The following is a 16036-nucleotide window of genomic DNA, read 5'->3' as shown; positions in this document are numbered from 1 at the left end:
ATTTTGCAATTTATCGTTATAATCGGCCGACTGGTGTAGTGGTTAGTGACCAGGACTGCTAAGCCGAAGGTCCCGGGTTCGATTCGTTTAAAGACAGATATTTGTACTCGGGTGTTGATATTTATATTTAACATGTATCTATCTATATATTTGTTTAGACATATCAGCTGTCCGATACCCATAACACAGGCTCTGCCTAGCTTGGGGTCGGATGGCCGTGTGTGAGATGTCTCCACATATTTATATTTTTTTAAAATCACTTTAAGTATAAATACAAAATATCATTTTTTTTTTTTACTCAAATTTGTGCAAAGAATTATAATGCACTCAGGCAGCCAACACGGTGGAAGAATGGACAAAAGAGTTTTTTTTAGAAACTCCGTTCAAAAATGCTATAGGAATGGCTTTCCTTTTTTTACTTTAAATAGTTTTTTAAGGGTTATTCTTTGGCTAGGTAAATGTGGCTGCGTCATTTTCAATTGTCAAATCTTATTTAACTTCAGTGATTCAGTGTATAGTGCCACAAACTTATCTGTTCCGGTGACAGCTCACATAAATGTGTAATATTTCTTAATTCTATAAGATTTTAAGTTTGCTCGTATTTTTAATTCGCTCTTGCGGTTTCAATGTCAATAAACCCATCTAATATTTTACAATATACAATTCATTAGTAAGTAATGAGATATGGATCAAATTAGTTCGCTCTCACCGGAACAGATAAGTTTGTCGCACTGTATGTATGTACGGTCAGCTGCATAAGTTGTTATACACTTCTGTACCTTGTCAAACTGACGAACCGTCAATGCTTCATTCAATGAATGGATAGGCTTGTTAGATTGACAAGGTTCGAAAGTGTATAGCTACTTATGCAGCTGACCGTACCTAACTATGTAAAAATATTTACCACCAAAAATACTGAAAGACCCGGAACAACGTACAGATAAGCGGCCTTAATTCTAAGAGCAATCTTTTACAGTCAACTTTTGGAATAAAAACATATGCATAATTTAATTACATACAGACCAATTCAGAACTTCCTTCTTTTTACCCGACTGCCGAAGGAGGAGGGTAATGTTTTTTAGACGTTGGTTAACAAAAACAAAAGGTGCACTGGGATATACAGGATATAACACTCATAATAAGGGATAGAAAATATTCATAATTACTATAAATCAATGAATATTTTATTTATTAATTACTTATTATTCATATCACCTCTCTCCCGTTAATTGGTCTTAAAAAAAGTGTGCTGCTGGGGTAGCACATCTCTTTTTTGCTGACGGTACATATGACAGGGTGCGATGCGGCACGGGGCACGTATCCACACTAGGCTATCGTTCGACGAGTTATCGACAATCTGCTCGCTGCATGACGAGAGAATGGCGGTGGTTGGAACTGTAGGGTTCAATACTTGCTCATTATTATTATATTTAACCTTTGAAAAACACACAAACACACACTTCACGCCTTGTACTAATGTACTCCCTTGCGGGGTAGGCAGAGGTGCATTGCTGCACCCACTTTTCGCCAGAGTAACTTTAACCTTTGCTTGGCCAAAAATCACGGTGATATAGTTCTATTTGTGATAAGTAACTGTTCCCGCGAGCTTCGCTGCGCCTTAAAAAGTTTTCCCGTGGGAATACCGCGATAAAAAGTAGCCTATGTTCTTCTCAGGGTCTAGAATATTTGTACTTATACCAAATTTCACATATGGTCTAGACCCTGAGAAAGAACATAGGCTACATTTTATCCCGGAATTCCCACGGGAAAACTTTTTAAGGTGAATCGAAGCTCGCGGGAACAGCTAGTTTCTTATAAATTTAATGGGGGTCAGATATCTGTGAGCCCAACTATACTTTTTAAAATGCGGCCTATTATTGACTCTGTCTACACTCCCGTGCAAAGAAACATTTCCAGTTACAAAACACAGACCTCAGAAGGCCCTATTTGTTTTTTAAAATTAATAGAAAATTTGAACAAAATATTAACTGATGCACCATTAAATGATGTTAAATATTACAGAAAACGTCATTATAGTGCCACAAACTTATCTGTTCCGGTGACAGCGAACTAAATTGATCCATATCTCATTACTTACTAATGAATTGTATATTTTAAAACATTAGATGGGTTTGTTAACACCGCAAGAGCGAAATAACAATACGAGCAAACTTAAAATCTTATAGAATTAAGAAATATTAGAGATTTATTTGAGCTGTCACCGGAACAGATAAGTTTGTGGCACTATAAGTTAGTTTTTTCCGTTTAGGAATAATTTGATGATTTTCTCAATGGAACTTTTTCATTGCCCATTGCCCCATGAGTGTAAGTACCTACTATACTATACCGACTTCGCAACAACCCATAGACTTACAATTGCTACAAGTAAAGTTTAACAGACCGGCCTGGCATAAACAACATACGAACGAGATGTCGTGGCACATACAAAAACAAAGCAAAAATCCGTCCGTTACTGTCAAAACGTTCCTATACTCTGTCCATTATATTATTGGTTTTTTGACATTCAAAATCCCATACATATTTGATGACTGCAAAGGAAAACCAACTTTACTTACCAGACATAGGGAAACGTCAAAAATGCAATAGCATATTGGAAGCTCTATAATGACAAGTATGACGACCATTGTATCAATGAATAAAATCACTGACCTTCTAACTGAACTGATATCAAAATAAGAGAAGAGGGTTAGTAAATTTGTCGAGCGAGACGTTTTTTTTTTTAATTTATTAATTTAAGGACCACATAAAGATAGTTACTATATTATACTTCTAAATAAAATGTAGCCACAGCATGTGTAACATTAAAGAGCATTACCTAACTAAAAATAATACTTTTGCATTGACACTCCATCTAGTCCGTACATTGTTAATCTAAGCTCGCGGCGCCGCGCGGCAACTGGGCTCGCGAGATCCGGTATAACAGGTTCGAGTCTCGACAGAAAAAAAATGTCTGGCGACCGTCTGCCGACAGCCGAGTTCGACGGACGCCGGCTTTCACAACGCGGCTAGGCCGAACGCGAAATAGAGGGGGGTTGGGATCGTGAAAATAATTGATGGTCGAATTGTAAAATAATGGTGGCTATTCTCAAATTCTCAATGCACTGAGTTTAAATTTACCACTGCCAAATGCCATATTTTTAATTACTTACTATATTTCCTTAAATTTACTTTTTAAATGTAAGTGTCTATAGTCTATACTCTGTCCATTATATAATTGGTTTTTTGACATTCGAAATCCCATAAATTATTTGATGACTGCAAAGGAAAACCAACTTTACTTACCAGACATAAGGAAATATCAAAAATGCAATAAGAGGAAGCTCTGTAATAAGTAGAAATAAATCAAATTTTCAGTGGCAAAATTAATGCACCACGAGCAATGAGAAAGTTCGAGTCACAATAGCAACAAATTACTCCCCGTCTGCAATATTGAAGTATATTTAACAGCGCATTAGGAAAAATCATGATTCCTTATTGAAATAGATCGAAAAGGTCGTATATCTCGACACTGGCTGGTTTTAAAGAGTGCGGTTTCGATTTTCAAATTTGGAATCATTTATTTTGTGTCGTCAGGTTGGTAGATTACGTTTAAGTGGAGATTTTAATTATTTCGTACCTCAGGATATCACCAACTAAAAACTTTTTTGTGAGTGGAACTTTTTCATTGCTTGCGAGTGGATTTTATCAACACCTACCTATAAAGTCATTTTTTTATATCAGATACGAAATAGACAGATTCTCGTCGACGTAATCGTGGGACAATCGACTGTTGATGAACCGTTCAAAATCTGTCAATTTAGTAATTGAGATTATAAAACAGATTATAGGTACTCTTTTCACTTCGGTTCTTTTATTAATTGGAGGGATTGTGATGTCAAAGTAATTGTCATTGTGTAGTGACGTATTGTAACAACCGGATGTGATGCAGACCGAGCGAGTCATTGAGTGAGTTGTTGATAAGTGTCGTACAGTGCGACAAACTTATCTGTTAAGGTGAGAGCGAACTAAATTGATCCATATCTCATTATTTACTAATGAATTATATATTCATATAGATTAGATGGGTTTATAAAAACCACAAGAGCGAATTACCACTACTGGCAAACTTAAAATTTTATAGGATGAAGAAATATTAGACACTAGCTGTTCCCGCGCGCTTCGCTTCGCCTTAAAGAGTTTTCCCGTGGGGATTCCGGGATAAAAAGTAGCCTATGTTCTTTCCCAGGGTCTATAACATATGTATACCAAATTTCATTCAAATCCGTTCAGTAGTTTTGGCGTGAAAGAGTAACAGACAGACAGACAGACAGACAGACAGACAGACAGACAGACACAGTTACTTTCGCATTTATAATATTAAGTTAGACATTTACGTGAGCTGTCATCGGAACAGATAAGTTTGTGGCACTGTACTCTGCTGAGGCACAACTATCATAACCTCCACCAATGTCTCTAATTGTAATTTTTTGACTTACGACATAAAACATTTTTTTTTGACGGCCGACTGGTGTAGTGACCCTGACTGCTGAGCCGAAGGTCTCGGTTTCGATTCCCGGTGGTTGCAGATATTTGTACTCGGGTCTTGGGTGTTGATATTTATAATTAATATGTATACCTACATATATCTATGTATTTGTGTAGATATATCAGCTGTCCGATACCCATAACACAGTTTCTACCTAGGTTGGGGTCGGATGGCCGTGTGTGAGATGTCCCCACATATTTATTTATTTATTTAAATCAAACAATCTAAGTCAAATGTCAATTTAGTGCATCTTTTTGAAATGTACGTAAATCTATGTTTTTTTTTTCACGATTCTCTTTTGTTTTTTTTTACAGAAGTGCCGAGGACCATTGCAAGACCATGTGGATGAAAACTGAAGAGCTGATATTTACAAGATTGCTGGAAAGGTAATACACATGGGTGACCGATTTGAAGTGGTTCTTTTCTGGACGCTTCCGTGCTTCGGACGGCACGTTAAGCCGTGGGTCCCGGTTACTGCTTCGGCAGCAGTCGTTAAGCCTAGATGCAAATACAGATAATACGAAGCATTTACCGACTAATGTACATAATTTAGGTACTTACTTAAGTACACTTATAAAATAATATGCTACACTCCGTTTGTACCCTGGATTTATTCAGAAAGTTGTCTATCTAATATTTTTTGTGCTAACTACAATGTTAAATAAAAATATGTAGTTCCGTTTTGAAAGTGCCAATCTCAAGCGCACATACACAGACAACGTTGGCAGAAATCGATGGCTTTCAATTTTCGATTTTGATATTTGACAATCAAATTTTGGATTGAGAACACATTGCTTCTTTCGGTTGGTATCACGTCGCATTTAAATCACCGAGAATTACATAACAGATGATGGATTATCGTCTAAATTTAACACCGCAACAGTGTTATAAAAAGATAGCTGTCCCACTTTTTATTACTGGTTTCCAAAAACCAGTCTAGTTGTAGTCTGCAGACTTGGGAAGTTTATTTTTTATTCGGCGCCACGTTTTGGCGCCGCTATCTGTCAAAGTGACGTTTGCGTTGCGATTTCCGCGCCAATTTCTCCCCGCGTTGCGATTGGCTTCCGCGTTCGGTAATGTTTTCTATTTTATAGGTGCGTTCAGAATTGTAGGGAATTACTTTACCACAAGAACTTAGACAGTGTTTAGCAGATATTTAAAGCTGTCAAACGCCTACAAAATCTGTCAAATTTCGTTTTAAACACTCGTTAAAGAATGTTTAAAGTTTTTTGGTAGCACAGTCAATGTTTAATCAGACTTTTATGTCGATTCTGAAAATATAAACTCTATTTTTATTCCCGTCAAAACCCTAAATTCATTCATCATCATGAACTCAAACCATAAACAGCAGAAGAATCTATGCTCTATACAGACGCAGGAAAACACTTCAGACGACGTAGGTGTACCTAGACTACCTAGGTATATGATTTACCTAGAATGCCTCCCCGTTGCTCGAAGGGTCATTGATCCAGGCTAGACAACTGGCTGCCAAACAACGCAATGTAGGTACAACAACAACAAGTAGTACCTAAATAATATAAACATCTTACCTTAGATTATCAATATACGAACCAGATGGTGTGTGAGGTGTGTCACATAGAAAAACAGGCAAAAAATTGCCCGCATTTTGTTTACCGTCATACCGTTTTAAGTTCAACCTAATGACAACCATTGTACCAATGAATAAAGTCACATTCTTCTTACAGAACTAATTCAAAATAAAAGCTCTAATTTAAAATAAAAGCTCAGTGCCAGAAGTGGGGTGCTATTGGTTTTGGACTCCATCTAGTTCGTAAAATATGGTTGCATCTTACAAAATTTTCTTGTATTTCGTATAACAGCTATGCGACCATCGAACCATCAAACATCGACAAAGCCTTTTCCTTGGTTTTGACAAAACAGTTTTATATTGTTTTTTTTTTTGTTTATTATACAGTGCGACAAACTTATCTGTTCCGGTGAGAGCGAACTAAATTGATCTATATCTCATTATTTACTAATGAATTATATATTGATATAGATTAGATGGGTTTATTGAAACCACAAGAGCGAATTACCACAACTGGCAAACTTAAAATCTTATAAAATGAAGAAATATTAGACATTTACGTGAGCTCTCACCGGAACAGATAAGTTTGTGGCACTATACCTTCACCTACCTATTTCATATTGTTGATGGCTGGAATAACCACCTATTATTATTGTCTTGACTAAACTCCTTCTTGCCACCTCGTCGTCTAGGTTGTCTCTGCCTGCAGGTGTCCGCGGGGGTGGCTCCTAGACGCGGGGAGGGGGGGTCTAGACGTCAGCTGATCGAAGCTCGTTGCTAGGCGCGCTGTCTGTGACTACTGTTTGGGGTTTTTTTCGAGATATACCTTCTTGGCTGTTTGGGTGTAAGCCATGGCCGATTGAGAAACAAGTTACAGTAAAACTATAAAACGGAAGGATTTATTATATTTATTTAAGGACAAATCCGTTAAATAACCCATTATAGATCGGCATTTTATTTTTACAATGAATTTAAATGTAAGTAAATAACTGACAATGATAAAAAGTCTTAGCAAAATCGCACTTTTTATTGTCAGGACTTAATAGTTTGACTGTAGAAGTGTTATTTTAACCCTTGACAAACAAGACGGGTGTTATAAGCTTAACGTGTATTTATATCTGTTTATCTGTCAGTGTAGCGTAGCTTTGAAACGGCTGAACCTGTAAAGTAACACACAAAGATACACAGTGCACACGCAGACATGTTAAACTTATAACACCCCTCTTCTCCATCGTGGCTCAAAGACGGATGACAAACAATCGAAGACACTATAGAAATTAGATCCCCCATTCACAACAAAACCGTTTGTAAGTCCCGATATTTTCCCTCAAAAAACATTAAACCATTACTTTACTCTACGCACTTTTTAACGGCAAAAAACTCGCAATTTTTTTCTTAAAACGTTCGACCATCTGTCTTATTTTCCCACAGGATAACTGTGTTGATGTTTTTTTTTCTCTTTCGCGTTTTTTAACGTCATTTTGTCTCAATGGGGTCACTCTTTATACGAAATATAATAATATTGCGCGAACCACGACTCTACAGGTCAACTATAAAGTCGTGAAAACGGAAGTGGATCCTAGCTAATTATTTAAGATCGTATTTAATCGATCTGTTATATTTATTAAAGGACAAATCCGTTAAAATCCATAGTCAATCGGTATTTTATTTTTAAAATGTATGTAAAAGTAAGTAAATAACTGATGATCATAAAAAGTCTTAGCAAAATCGCACTCTTTGATGTCCGGACTTTATAGTTTGACTCTGTCTCGTTGTATTAAACGTGGCGATTGCACGACAGCTCTCGTTCGTTCGTTTTTCGTCAGTGTAGAGTGACCCTCCGGGATATGTCTGGCGTTTCGCACCTGCCAGGTTTTTTTTACGTTCTGATTTTAAAAATTGTTGTTTTGTTTTGTGCGTGCATTCGAGAGAGTGCGTGTTGCGTAGAACCGAGGTTTATGATTTCAAATCATACCTACCTGTTTTATTATTAGATTCAAGATAAATTAAGGCACCTACTTAAGATACTTATACCTAATCTACAGGCTCCCCAACGCGAACTTCGTAAATGTTACTTGGTGTTCACTTCGCGATAGGGCCCGTGGGCACAGAATAATAACCAGTAAGCCCTGGGTATAAAATGAGATTTTTTACTAAGTTAATTCTAAGGATCACAAAATTAAAGCTTTTATAAAAAGAAGAATTTTATATCACTTCCTTTGTCGTATAGAGAAAAAATCTCCAAGATACTAAAATTCACACAGTAGTAAGGTCCTCTAGCAAAAATATATTGATTTATTATTTGTCTCGACTAGGGCAAAACACCCAGTAACTGACCATGTGCCAGTAACTGACCACCTTCCTCTTCAACTCCAATAAATAAGAAATATAGCCAAGCAGGGCCATCTAGTGAACATCCAGTCTATTTTGTGGTTCATTGAGAGCATTACTGATACAAAAGATTTTGCCAGCCGCCAACAGATGGATAGTGAGCGATCGAAAAAGTTCAGTTGGCGCGCGAACCGAGTAAATTGCAGTTGTGACTAACGTATTTGTTAAGGTAAGTGAATCTTTTGATCGTAAAATTTACCATGAAAAAAATTTAAATTATTGAAAGAAAAAATTATACCATATAGATTTAATTATAAAGATTACGTTTTCGATAAGATTCAGCTTGTTATTTCCCGTTTGATTGTTTTTAATGGGGTGGACAGTTACTGGACGACAAAACAGCGATTTTCCAATAACTGACCACCTATGTCGGTTATTGGGATTTTTGGTTGAAGCTGAATTTAGGCAAAATAAGAACGTAATATTAAAGCTCATATGTGCCATTTTCTTGTGTCAAAATATCAGCATTCTATCTTCACTCCTTCCATTTACTGACATAGGTGGTCAGTTATTGGGTAAATTGGTGGTCAGTTACTGGTATTATTATAAATCATATATTTTTACAGCTTTCAGCGAGATGAAAAAGCGCCAAGATAGCAAAAAAAGTATAGAAAAGGCAATTCCACTTGTCTGAGACAAACTAGGATCAACAAGACATTCCAAAATAATTCAGGGTGACATGCAAGCACCTTTTAAAATATAGAGAACTCAAACACAAAGTCCAAGTTTGTTCCAGATTCGGTATTAGCTGATGAGGAAGATAAAAACGCTATTGGAGCATACTATCAGCCTAGGATAATGTGGATTCTCCAGGATAAAGACAGATGTCACCATTTTTCATTAAAGATAATCCTTGGAGCAGTCCCTTCAAGAATGCAAGACCAGGAGACAAATGGCTTTCACCATCTCACTCTATGTAAAGATACTCAAATGCTATCTTCAGAACAGCTGAAGGCGTACCTAACCAATGCCAGCGCTTGTGAACCAGATGAAATTGGTTCCCCGAGCACAAAAGCACTTGGCGAACAAGACCTCAATGACGCTATTAATGACCCAACCCGAATATACGTTGCCGACGAAACGCGCCTCCACATTTTTCCAAAGACAGACAAAGCCACTTCAGCAAAATAGGAAAAAGAAAGCATCACTAAAATGCTAGCACCCTCAGCCGGTGCACCAACACGCCCTTCAAAGCGGATTTCAAACAGAACGGTAAAATTGGCACACAAGAAATGGGGCATTCTTCTATAAGTTGTTACCACGACCAACACCCCAGTCATTTGGAACCGATACCACAACTATCCGGAATCCACTGGCAACGCTTTACTATCATTGGCAGATACATTAGTCCAGCAGCGGAAAATGCAGAAAGTACATCGATGTTCTGCTTGAGTGACGCCTCTTCAACGAGGCAAAGATTCCCTGTCCCCCTTGCAGAAATGACTAATCCTGTCTTTGGCCAAATACTTACCTACGAAAGCACGTTTCAACGGCATCCTAAATATTTCAGTTGAATCCTCAACAAAGTCATTGAAATCCCGTTCGTCAAGGCATCCATCTTTGTATCCTGAAAAACTAACCCCCAATATCTGATTCGGTCATAATTACAATGGCTAGCCTCAATGACTCTTTTAGCCGCACTGAAAGTCTCTGGGTGGGGTTTCAGCAATAATGAAAACCATCTGTCTCTGGTCCTACATCCTTGAAAGGACCGGTGGGGAAAGGGCCTACTTTTCCGGCGGGGAATTTATGTTTTCCCAGGCCGACAATACAATCCGCCACGATTCCTCCTCCTCATCAGTTGATACCGAATATGGAAAAGACCGGCTTTAGCGCTTGGATTCGCTACTTTATATTTAAGAAAATGCTCGTTTCTGGCACCATGAATGCTTCATGGGCCTGTGCCACTGATCCAGGCTTGTTCCGGACAAACAAAATCACCCTTTCTGTGACTTATCTGAAGGTACTACATTGGGGCCACTTAATCTCCCTGAAAGCTGTAAATTTAAAATGCGTGTTCACTATGTGCATGTGTGTTTATATTATTCCTTTGTTTTTAGTATTTAACAAAAATGCATAAACATGTGCTTTTAATAAATAAATGGTTGATTATTAGGATAAGATATCATTTAAATTATGCATTAATCTGATTAATTAATTTAATGCACTTTTCAGTTAAGAAACCTTGAGCAAAAGTGATGTGTCACACATTAAAAGAGACCAGAGGATCGGTACTATTATATGAAATAATCAAATAAATAAATAATAATAAGATTTAATTATAATTTCATTTTTAAACCATTTTAAATTGGTGGTCAGTTATTGGCATCGAGTGTGGTCAGTTACTAGATTTTAGTGGTCAGTTACTGGGAAAATCACTACTTTTTGTTTGCAAAAATATATAAAAAAATGAGTAAATTCTACATGTTTGCTATTTACTCAGGAATGTAGCTCTGTTATTCTAGTTTCTAAAACAAAAATCGGATTTAATAAGCGATAAGAATTGAGCCCGCTACAGATAAATTACTGGAACAACTCCCTTAAGGTGGTCAGTTACTGGGTGTTTTGCCCTACTTTACGGTATTTTGACACTAACACCAACTTGCAACAATAAGTGATAATGTTTTTCTTTCTTAGTTTTTTTACACAAAAAATTCATAGCGTTTTTTTCTATATATGGAGGGGAACCGGATGATGTACAGTTTGTACACTATTGAGAAGTTAAGTTGCTTGATAGTTTGAAGTTATAGTTGAGTTGAGTTGGCTTGAGAGTAGAAAGATCGAGATTCACAGATATGGCCGTTTATTCACGTAAACACAAGTTATGTTATAGGTGGCGACTGCTCTCTATGGTAGCTGTTCGTACTCTAATTATAATAATATAAAATTATGGCTAAGTGTGTGTGTCGCAAGTCGCGGCAACGTAGGTTGCTAAGTCAGCAACATAAAAATGTGCGATATTGAATCGTACAGATGATCTTTGTATTTTTACGGAAACTGTCACAAACTTCACATGGATATTTTTTTTATCAATAATCTTAATTTAAAGTCGGTTGAGAAAAAGCGTCGGCCCAGAGCTTAGATTAACAATATAGGAACAAGATAGAGTATCAGTGCAGATGAAAGGTCTCAACAAATAACACCCCACTTTTATCACTGAGCTATTTTTTGAATTAGTTCGGTTTTAAGATCTGTGACTTTATTCATCGGTACAATGGATGTTGTTAAGTTGAACTGAAAACGGTTTGGCAGTAAAGTAGGTAAATGCGGACAGTTTTTTTGCTTTTTTGTATGTGACAGACCATCTTGTTCGCATATCGTTAATCTAAGATGTAATGTCATCAACTCATCAAGTAATTATAATAATAATGGGGTATTTTCTCCCATTTTCAGGAGAGCACTGCCGGAGGTCCATGGACCATCAAGTTGGACCATCACGTCTTGGACCATCCTGGGAGAAGACTGAGCGACAGTTTCCAGTAGATATGGATGGCATTGCCGGGCACCACGTAAAAGTTATACCCTCAAATTTATAGACCGTATTTTAAGTTTAGAGGACGTTTACAAATGACTTAGAAACACACGAGTCTAAAATCGTATAACACTTAAGTTTATTTGTAAACCTTTTTTAAAGTGACAAAATGCTCTATGATTTGGGGGATGGTTTGTATGACAACGACTAAAGTCCGTTTTTTAATCGGATACTAAAATGACAGATTCTGAACGGTTCATCGACAGTCGATTGTCCCGCCAATAGAATGATACGTCACTTAATCGCTGGATAACCGACTGTTGATGAACCGTTCAGAATATGTCAGTTTGTTTTTACTTATCTGAGATTAAAAAACAGACTATACACCATTCGGTCTTCAAAGTTCACTGATAAATACTCCACCCTGTCCTTGATGGCGATTCTGAAGGCACAAATGCAAATTATTATAGCACTGTCAAATGCTTAAATAAAAAATCTACTATCTATGACTGTTACAGAAATCTCATTTTTCTGTGGCAAAATTTATAGTTTGAAATTACCAAATTAAAATTATGTGCCTTCAGAATCGACATACGTTTAAATGATTAGGTGCCAATTTCTTCATATTCGGTTAAAGCATATATAGTATGTTAAAGCATATGTAGTATTATTTATTTATATACATAGTATGTACAGTTTAAGTAGTATACCTTGCACCTCTACTCCCATTAATTATGTTAAAATTGTCTCTTCCATCCAAAGGTTGTCTGGTAGAGATTGCTTTAAGCAATAAGGCCGCCTTTTTTGTACTATGTTATGTATATAAGTTGTGAATTGTAATGTGTTTTTAATGGTGCAAAATAAAGAGTATTCTATTCTATTCTATTCTAAAGCATAACCAGGGAGTAGTGGTTGACTTTTGACACATCTGTCATGAAATTTATATGGAGTAACGTATAATAGATTAACCAATCCCTGTCTGTTAGATTAGATAACCGACTATGGAGAAATTGGGACTAGGCTAAGTATCATATTTAATATTAACACAACATTTTGATGAAGAGCAGACCCTGACAACTAGTGTTATGGATATTGTCCAATGTCCATCATTATTGTTGATAATGAAGTGACATCAACAATACTCATTTCAAAACATAATTATACCTACCTACAGATAGCTTAACCAATTTTTTATTTGTTTTTTTTTTATAAAAAAATTATGTTACCTCAAATGTTTTTAGCCATATTGTATCAAATTCTGCTTAGTTGTTCCAAATTATCTTCGTCATTTTATACCACGTATTTATAAGTTTTTTTTCTTTTTGTTTTTGTCTGTTTGTTTTTTATATTTCTGTTCTTTTTGTGTTTTTTTTTTTATGTTTTGATAAACACCAAAAAATACCTAAGTAGGAATACATTAGTAGTATTTTTTGAATTTATCAAAACAGTTCTAGCAGTAACTCCCCCTAAACTGGAACCCGTAGATCCGAACTTGTGCGTTGACGACGTCGGGGCGGCGCCACTTGCGACTAATTAGTCGCGCGACTAAAACTCGCGACTTTTTAGTCGCGAAATCGCGCGACTTTTTAGTCGCAGTCGCGCGGCAGCCCCTCACAAGTTTGGTTATACGCGGGCACAGTATTGGAGGGAAATTTTCGTCGTTTCTTCAGTTCGTTTTTTTTATTCGTTTACTTACTGTTTTTTGTTTTTTTGTTTTTTGTTTGTTTGTTTCTACTGTGTTTTTGTTTCAAAAATATTTGTTATTAAAATATTTTTACTGTCACACTTTTTATTTTAGAATAAGTAGGTAGGTAGCTAGATATTTTAGGTCCAACAAAGCCAAATTGTGTCACCAAATATTAATATGTATTGAATTAAAAATAGGTGGATTTATTGTGTTAAAAGGTTAATCGTAAAAAACTTTTAATTTACGACTTAAAAAAAATTACGAAATCGTTTAGCTTCTACATAGAAATAGCTTATTGGTCTTTTTAATTTTAGTATGGTTAGCTTAGAATTTAGATTAACAACATACGAACAAGATGTTGTGTCCGATAAAAACAAAGTAAAGAACTATCAGCATTTTGTTAACTTTCAGACCGTTTTAAATTCAACCATGAATGAAGTTACAAATCTTCTATCACAACTAATTTAAACCAAGAGTTGTTTATTTTGCTTGACTCTCCATCTAGTTCGTAATTAAAATACAGTGCGACAAACTTATCTGTTCCGGTGAGAGAGAAGTAAATTGATCCATATCTCACAACTTGCTAATGAATTATAAATTAATACAGATGGGTTTATGAAAACCGCAAGGGCACATTACCAACACAACCAAACTTAAAAAAAATATATAGAATGAAGAAATATTAGACATTTACGCTCTCACCGGAACAGATAAGTTTGTGGCACTGTACCTATCGTTGTTCTACAAAGAAAACTGAAGAAAACACGAAGAAAGAAGCCAGTACAGTCGGATCAATAATTCATGTCACTCGGCCAGCTGAGGTAGTAGGTTGTATAGTACAGTATTACACCGAACGGGGGACTGTATAGCCTGCTAACTTTCCTGGCCAGTGACCGTATCGACGAGGCAGCGGTCAAGAGAAGACAGAAGAAAGAAAACTACTTGAAAAGAAAAAAAACGACTTATTATGTCCATGTAAATAATGATAAGATTAGGTATTTTTTGTTTGTACACAAAAAAACATGTAATCTACAATTATACACAATTATATTGTACAAATGGTGGTCTTATCGCTTAAGGCGATTTCTTCCTTTGGGTGGGTGGAAGGATATTTCGGTGAAAAGGGTTAAGTGTAATAATGAGAATAAATATACCTAAAGTATAATAATAAGAACATTACTTACTTAGTTTTATGTCCATGTGATTCTATACTTACTTTGTAAAATATATATATATCATGAGTACTACGTTTGATGGTCAGATCCTTATGCCTGGTATAAAGTTCGTTTTCCCTTGAAAACCAACAAATGACAGATAAAATTAATTGATTTGACAGCTGTCATAGGGCTTATGAAGTATTATATAAAGTATAGATGCCAATATTTATTGATATTATGAATGTCGTTCAGGTGGTAAGATATCTGCGTGGTAGCCTGTACCTACAACTTTATTAATGTATGTTTCTGTTTTACAGGATTCGGCTTTCATCATATTGCACCTTCTGAGGTTGGATAATACAAACTGCGAGGTAAACATCGACCAATGAAGTTGCATCAAAACAATGCTCATGCAATTTCATTGGTCGATGATGTCCTCGCGCACCGCTCCGCTAGCCCGCTCCGCTCTGGTGGAAAGGCCGCCTTAACCATCAAGCAGTCTATGACAGATACATACAGGGTGTTGCAAAAAGGGTATACTAAGCCAAAACTTAACGTTACGTGACTTTTTAGTTTTTTTTTCGCGAATTTTGACATTTTGAATTTCATTTTGAGCTTAGGTATATCAAGTGCAACACAGTCATATAGGTTTCGGCTTAGTATACCTACCCTTTTAGCAACACCCTGTATAAATTGTTTTGATTTTTCACCTATAGTCTCCGTTTTTTAATGATAGTTGAGTAAACTACGGATCAAAAAATCGGCCCTAGGACGGTGACTAATTAGAGATACGAGTAAGACGTACGTACCTCGTACGGTCAGGTGCAGAGAAACCTGACCCCCCTCTCATATTAACAATGCTTCTGAGGGGGGTCAGGTTTATCTGCGCCTTACTGTACCTACCACGTTACAAAGAATTATAGATTGGAAGCAATTGAGAGATTAGAAAAATATGTTCAGCAAATGTTAATAAACAGACCCGTAACCTTTAATTTGAAATCAAACACTGCTCTTACATAGACTGTGATGACAAACTTAATGATCTCGTAGGTCAATGTACGGTGGCTCCCTTCACCATCAGGGATTGCAATTTTAAAAACTCCGCCTGTATACTTTTAGGCGCCGGCCACCGTACCTACTATTTTTTATAGTTCTAACAGGTACTACATAGGTAGCTAAGTAGGTACCTACCTTACCTACTACCTACCTACTTATGAAAATAATAATAATAAAC

General features: G+C 36.4%; 1 long non-coding RNA gene across 3 annotated transcripts in view; it reads left to right on the top strand.

Annotated features, from left to right (window-relative positions):
- The window catches only part of LOC105389016, an 81565-nt gene extending 65967 nt beyond the window's left edge, over window positions 1-15598 (top strand). The window contains exons 4-6 of one of the 3 annotated variants that reach the window (XR_007268097.1): window positions 4861-4932; window positions 11880-11995; window positions 15120-15598. This is a non-coding gene — a long non-coding RNA (uncharacterized LOC105389016). The remainder of the gene's footprint in view (window positions 1-4860; window positions 4933-11879; window positions 11996-15119) is intronic. The other 2 variants (XR_007268099.1, XR_007268098.1) reach the window with 2 other exon arrangements.
- Window positions 15599-16036: the final 438 nt, after the last annotated feature.

This window comes from Plutella xylostella, chromosome 30 (genome assembly GCF_932276165.1).
Source record: "Plutella xylostella chromosome 30, ilPluXylo3.1, whole genome shotgun sequence".
NCBI classification, from domain to species: Eukaryota; Metazoa; Arthropoda; class Insecta; order Lepidoptera; family Plutellidae; genus Plutella; species Plutella xylostella.
This window is presented reverse-complemented; position numbering and strand designations above follow the sequence as displayed.